Below are 7,500 nucleotides of genomic sequence, written 5' to 3'. Positions count from 1 at the left end.
AAACAGTGTCATGACACAGTCATGGACAAGTCATAAACATATTTTCAATATCATAAACGTTTTATGGTCATGAACAGTTGATATTATCTTTACCAAGACAGGGCTGTCTTTACCATAACCGAATGTCACTTAATGGCATAGTTATAACATGTTTATAACATTGGTGTAATGTTTATGACACCTGCATGACTGTGTTACGACTCTGTTATGTCATATGTATGATGCCGGCATCAAGTAAAGTGTTACCAGTCTGGAGCTCACTTTTCAGCTCACTTTTCTGGAGCTCACTGGAGCTTCACCCTTCACTTCCTTACTATACTACACTCCTAACTTCATCAAACTCCATCATATTGGGCCCTACTGTGCTACCTGCAACTAGAGCATGACACAGGAGTGGATTTTCACTCCCGTCCCATCTCGGTCCCAGAAAAAAAATCCCATCCCGTCCCATCCCGGACTGGAGTAAAAGAATAAAATCTCATCCCATCCACTCCTGAAAAGAATGTCTCCCATCCCGCGGGAATCCCGCAGGACCCACGGGACCCAGGCGAATTCCTGAAAAATGTCATCCTCTACCTGCAACCACCGTGGCCTGGTGGTAGAGCACTGGGTTACCACGGCTGGTGACCTAGGTTAAATTCCTGCCTGGGTCATTTGCCAAGACTTCATCATCTCTCTCTCTTCCCATTTGTTTCATATCCCTCTCTCAATATCCTATTATACAATGAAGGCACAAAAGCCATATAAATATATATATATTTTAAAACTCCATCATTCATGTTTGAAACGTTTGAATCCCTTGACGTTCACTCTTGCCTGGCTTCCTTGTTCTTCTCCCTTTCACTTTTTCTGTCATATTCAACTCTTTTCCTCTCTGGCCTGCATCCTTCATCCTCATCTTCTGCCTGTTTACCTCCTCCGGCTCTTTTATCTTCTTCTTTCTCTCCTCTTCTCTTCCTCCTCTCTGTCTGTGACTCAAGGTCTTCCCTGCGGACTCTTTTGAAAGTCCAGGGCTAATCCCTACTTGTTAGCATTGGCTGGAGTGCAGAGGGGGGTTGTGCATGTAGATCAGAAGGGGACTGATGCTACACTCTGCTGCTCTCCTTTTCAGGCACCTACACTGATCACCCATTCTCTTGCATCAGAAGGGTTGAGAGAGAAAGGAGAGTCAGAGAGGGAGAAAGAAGGGGGGGCAATGTGTTCAGAGGAGCAGAAGACAGCGGGGGCAGAAAAGAAAGAGAAAGACAGGGAGGGAGAGAGAGAATGGGGTTGAGACAAACAATGTAAGAGGGAGAGATGGGGAGAGTTAAGTGCAATGGAAAAGCATGAAAAAGAGAGAGGGACATGAGAGCACATGGGAAATGAACGAAGAGATGGTGATGCTTTTGGGGGACTCCCTCTCTAATTCTGGCCCAGACGAAGTCTTCTCCCTCCTGGGGACTCTGGTGAAGCTCCACAGACTGACTTCTAACAACAGTCACTATGCCTTTGCCTCCCTCTCTAACTCAGTCTGTGCTTTCTTACCATCTAGGCCTACCTTCTTTATCCATTTTCTTTCTTTTCTCCTCCCTTCGTTTTCCTTTCTTTTTGGATTTCTTCATATTGACTTCTAACAAGAGCAGCCTCCACTTTCATCTGACCACCTGCTATATGCACCTCTTCTTTTTCCATCCTCCTTTCTTTGCTCTCTCCTTTGTTTCTTCTTTTCTTTTTCCTGTACTTTTTCCACTGGTTCCTTTCACCCATCTGTCCACTCTCTGACTACCAGGGGTTCTGTTCCCCTCTGACTTCCCCTCTGTGGCTTTTCTTCCTCTGCAGTTTAGAGGGACATCGGTTGCAGTAAAGCAGCAAGGCCCCGTGCCATCTCAACACACTTCCCACACTATTGGACACACACACATTCTCTCTCTCATTCTCTCTCTCTCTCTCTCTCTCTCTCTCTCTCTCTCTCTCTCTCTCTCTCTCTCTCTCTCTCTCTCTCTTTCTCTCTCTCTCTCTTTCTCTCTCTCTCACACACACACACACACACACACACATGTATGCATGCACGCATGCACACACACACACACACACACACACACACACACACACACACACACACGCACACACACACACACACACACACACACACACACACACACACACACACACACACACACACACACACACACACACACACACACACACACACACACACACACACACACACACCTAATAGGCTTCACATCTGCGGCTCTCATACTTCCAAGACTCTGGGTCCTGCCTCCCATCCATCCACGTGAGAGAACGGCACATTTCCTTTCTAAAATGTCCTTCACCGGGAAAGGACCCACAGTCAGCACAGGTTCAGGATATGGACTCCCCCCCTCCATTTTCTCCTTCATTTCGTTGCATTACAACCTGAGAATGTTCTTATGGTTATATTACGGTTCTACTTACAGTCATATTCTTCATTGGCAATGTTGACTGCTGATGGATGGTACTTTTGAAGTAATATCACAGAGTGTGCTGTAGGTTTTTGTATGACAATAACATTTATGTAACAGTGTTTTCTACTGGAATCTGTTTCAATGAATGTCAGTATTTCCCACTTTTTATTGTAAATGACAGATGTACAGTATCAATAATTTTGCAGTTGCATTTTGAGCCTGTTGAGTTTGTGTATATTTTAGTCATGTACACCTGCTTGCTTTCTTAAAGTTATGTGTCTGTGCACGACTTAAGTCTGTTGACCTTTCCTCTCTTGGCGCTTCTTGTTGGCTTTAACCTTGACAATCCACAGGACAACAACTGAAGGTGTTCGCGGAATGTAAAAGCAGCGGTTACTACTAGTAATTTAATCATGTTTTGTCAGCAGAGCTTGTTGTACATGTGGCGAATAGACACAGAAAGGACAAGAAGATGAAACAAGGGGATGAACACAGATAAAGAAAAAGTAGAAACTATCTCAGTGCCACCTTGTGCTGTGTGTGTGTGTGTGTGTGTGTGTGTGTGTGTGTGTGTGTGTGTGTGTGTGTGTGTGTGTGTGTGTGTGCGTGTGCGTGTGCGTGTGCGTGTGCGTGTGCGTGTGCGTGTGCGTGCGTCACACGTCTGCCTCCAGAGACAGGGGGCTATGCAATGTTTAGGGTGACGGTAACTAGATGGGTGGCATGGTGACTCTCTTTGAAATGTAATCACACATGTGGACAAAGCAAACCAAACAGACTCCCGGATCGTCCACACGCGCGCACACACACACACACACACACACACACACACACACACACACACACACACACACACACACACACACACACACACACACACACACACACACACACAGATAGAGGAGCATGTGTAGCCCGCCTCTCGCATACACGCACAAATGTACGGTCTTCAATAAATATGCTCATACATAAACATCTCCCCCTCCCTCTGTTCCTCTACCTCTCTCTCTCTCTGTCATTTGCATTCCTTCATTATCATACATTTGGCATAACCTCTCCGGCAGCCATTATCTGTCAGCATTACAGTTTTTCTCGATTGTCTCCACACAAGTTCTGGTAGCCTACTTCACGCACAATTCTCGGAACATCTCACCCATTTCCCAACTCCCTTAACCAATGTCACTGAACACTAAGCACAATTCCTTCTTTACACTCACATTTCAGTTTTAAAACACACTCTTTTCAAACCACTACACACAATTATCTGGATTACACACAATTTTCATGAAGAAATTCCCTGGTTGTCGCATTGAACACACTGCCATTCAAAATACTAAAATCAACTGCCATACTATGTTCACTTCCTCATCACATGGGCAAACTCTCTTCATACCGGTTTACAATCTGAAATCATCACCCCATAAAGACACACATTGCATGTGATATTGATGAAAACAAGAGTGGATGCAGTGAGAAAACACATTTGTTTAGTTTTTGAACTCCAAGATATGTTATACAAGAGATCACTTTCATGTGGTTACCCAATATTTTACAATAAATTAGTGCATTTTTTGTGTTTGCCACACATCTGTGTACTCCACGTCTAAAAACAATATTTCAGTATTTTACTACAACAAAATACCCTCTTTAGTAAGAACAGTGAAGAAAATAAGTTTCTACTGCATGTCAAGTTGAGCATAGAGTTTTACCTTGTGCATATTAGTGTTCAATGGTTCACATAAGAGTGTATTATAATGACTGCTTGTGTGTGTCATTTGAGAACAAAATGACCTTTTTAGAAGAGAGTACATTGTTTTGAGACAAGACGTGCATTTTTCAGAGGTAGTGAGGAGTTTTGCCCGCTGTGTGTGAGGTATGGAGAATTGTGTGTAGAGTTTTGAAAATTCGAGAACTGATTCCGAAAATTGTGTGTAAGCAATTGAGAAAAACTGTAGTGTTCAATGGTTCACATAGGAGTGTATTACAGTTTTTCTCGATTTCTTACACACAATTTCTGGTACTTCACGCACAATTCTCGGAACATCTCACCCATTTCCCAACTCCCCTAACCAATGTCACTGAACCCTAACCACAATTCCTTCTTTACACTCACATTTCAGTTTTAAAACACACTCTTTTCAAACCACTGTACACAATTCTCTGGATTACACACAATTTTCATGAAGAAAAACCCTGGTTGTCGCATTGAACACACTGTCATTCAAAATACTAAAATCAACTGCCATACTAAGTTCACTTCCTCATCACATGGGCAAACTCTCTTCATACCGGTTTACAATCTGAAATCATCACCCCATAAGGACACACATTGCAAGTCATATTGATGAAAAATGAGTGGATGCAAGGAGAAAACACATTTGTTTAGTTTACATTAGTTTTTTAACTCAAAAATATGTTATACAAGACATCACTTTCATGTGGTTACCCAATATTTTACAATAAATTAGTGCATTTTTTTTTTTTTTTTACAGTTTTTCTCGATTGCTTATACACAATTTCTGGTATATCACACACAATTCTCGGAACATCTCACCCATTTCCCAACTCCCCTAACCAATGTCACTGAACACTAAACACAATTCCTTCTTTACACTGACATTTCAGTTTTAAAACACACTCTTTTCAAACCACTACACACAATTCTCTGGATTACATACAATTTCCATGAAGAAAAACCCTGGTTGTCGCATTGAACACACTGTCATTCAAAATACTAAAATCAACTGCCATACTAAGTTCACTTCCTCATCACATGGGCAAACTCTCTTCATACCGGTTTACTATCTGAAATCATCACCCCATAAGGACACACATTGCATGTTACAGTTTTTGCCTACTGCTTGCACACAATCTGCAAAATTTCGCTCATAGAGTCAAAACTCTACACACAAGCCAATTACTCTAAACACTTGGAGATAATCCCTTCACATATATGCCAGCATGAAACTCTGCTATCAAAACCTAACCATTGCCATAAAAACTCAACAACCTTTTGTCATAACCTCACTTTCATGTCAAAAGACACACATTAGCACCAAAGGAGAAAACAAATTAGATCAATGTGAAAACAGTTGTTTATTTTATACAAAACACAGCAGTCTTTTTAACTCACAGAATGTACATCTTCACAAGACCCCAATATTCAATACTGTACATTACATAACTACACCTTACAGTACAGAACATGAAACTGAAGCAAAATATATCTTAAACAGGACATCACTCTCAACAGAACAGTGTGTAGGTGAGCTTATGGACCATTTGTTTGTGTATTGAGTATATTCACAAATTTCAAATATCTAAATATGATATAACTATGTGGTTGACGTCAACATGCTGTAATGAAAAACATAGTCAATATACTTTGTTTGTTTGGGTATGATGTATTCTTACTGTAACAAAGTACAATATATTTCCAGACACAATATGCAGCTGACATCTACATGACGTCCTCAAAATTATATCATGTTCAGTCAGCTTGCTCAAGTGCTCTTGAAAATTACACTATTATGTGTATTTCTACAAATCATGTTCTACCTAACATGTGATGATGAAGACAAACGGCTACTCCTGGCATCAGTCTAGGTTTTACAGAACGTAAGTCAGTAGAGTAGAGAGTAGAGTAGAGTATCTTTTATTGATCCCAGGGGGAAATTAAGGTGTCAAGTAGCATACACACATACATAAATTAAAGACATTGCTCACAAGACGTAACACACATATTACACATAAAATAATCATCATATATAGCTCACTGTTACATATATTTGCCAAGGCATCTCTCGCTCTCTCTCTCTCTCTCTCTCTCTCTCTCTCTCTCTCTCTCTCTCTCTCTCTCTCTCTCTCTCTCTCTCTCTCACACACACACACACACACACACACACACATACACACACACACACACACACACACACACACACACACACACACACACACACACACACACACACACACACACACACACACACACACACACACACACACACACACACACACACACACACACACACAGTCAATGCCATACTCCATATTCTACTCTTTTAGTACCGTTGTGATATTCCTATTTGTTGTTTTGTTTGAGTGTAGGAAGGTGTGAATTTAGCAAAGAAGCAATCAAAGTAAAACAAATAAATGCAAAATAAAATAAGTGCAATGTAATATAAAGAATGCAACTTTGTAACTGGCAGAATAGTGGTTAATTTTGATAGCATGTGTTTTATTGTTGGTGCCTAAATCTTGTCATACATCCAGTGTGCTTTGTTTTTTAACGGATGTGTTTTCCCAATGATATGATGAGTGCTCATTTATTAATCGAGTGTCTTATGAAGGAAAAAGTGTGCAGTGACCATGAGTAAGTGTGTAGCATAAAGCAAAATGTGTGTTGCTGAATTGCTACTACAGTGTTAAGCAGAACTTTTGTTTAAGGTACGGACACACTGTGTTTAAGTTATGTTACCAACAACTTAACAATATGCTATTTTGGTCTAAGCATCAGCCTATAGTGTTCAAGCAGTAGGCAAATACTGTATATTGATGAAAAATGAGTGGATGCAAGGAGAAAAGACATTTGTTTAGTTTTTGAACTCAAAAATATGTTATACAAGACATCACTTTCATGTGGTTACCCAATATTTCACAATAAATTAGTGCAATTTTTTAAATGTCAGAAAAATATGTACAATTTATACACATCTGTGTACTCCGAGTCTAAAAACAATATTTCAGTATTTTACTACAGAAAATACCCTCTTTAGTAAGTAGAACACTGAAGAAAATAAGTTTCTACTGTGTTTCAAGTTGAGTATAGTTTTACCTTGTGCATATTAGTGTTCAATGGTTCACATAAGAGTGTATTAAAATGACTGCTTGTGTGTGTCATTTGAGAACAAAATTACCTTTTTAGAAGAGAGTACATTGTTTTGAGACAAGACGTGCATTTTTCAGAGGTAGTGAGGAGTTTTGCCCGCTGTGTGTGAGGTATGGAGAATTGTGTGTAGAGTTTTGAGAATTCGAGAACTGATTCCGAAAAATGTGTGTAAGCAATCGAGAAAAA

The 7,500-nt window shown here is 40.4% G+C and overlaps 1 protein-coding gene across 1 annotated transcript in view; it reads right to left on the bottom strand.

The window, feature by feature from the left end:
- Positions 1–7,500, bottom strand: part of LOC134438025 (disintegrin and metalloproteinase domain-containing protein 19-like) — a 257,510-nt gene that overhangs the window by 198,272 nt on the left and 51,738 nt on the right. The gene's annotated exons all lie outside the window — the stretch shown is intronic.

This window comes from Engraulis encrasicolus, chromosome 21 (assembly GCF_034702125.1).
Source record: "Engraulis encrasicolus isolate BLACKSEA-1 chromosome 21, IST_EnEncr_1.0, whole genome shotgun sequence".
Taxonomy (NCBI): domain Eukaryota; kingdom Metazoa; phylum Chordata; class Actinopteri; order Clupeiformes; family Engraulidae; genus Engraulis; species Engraulis encrasicolus.
Note: the sequence above shows the minus strand (reverse complement) of the source record. Positions and strands in the feature narration are given on the sequence as shown.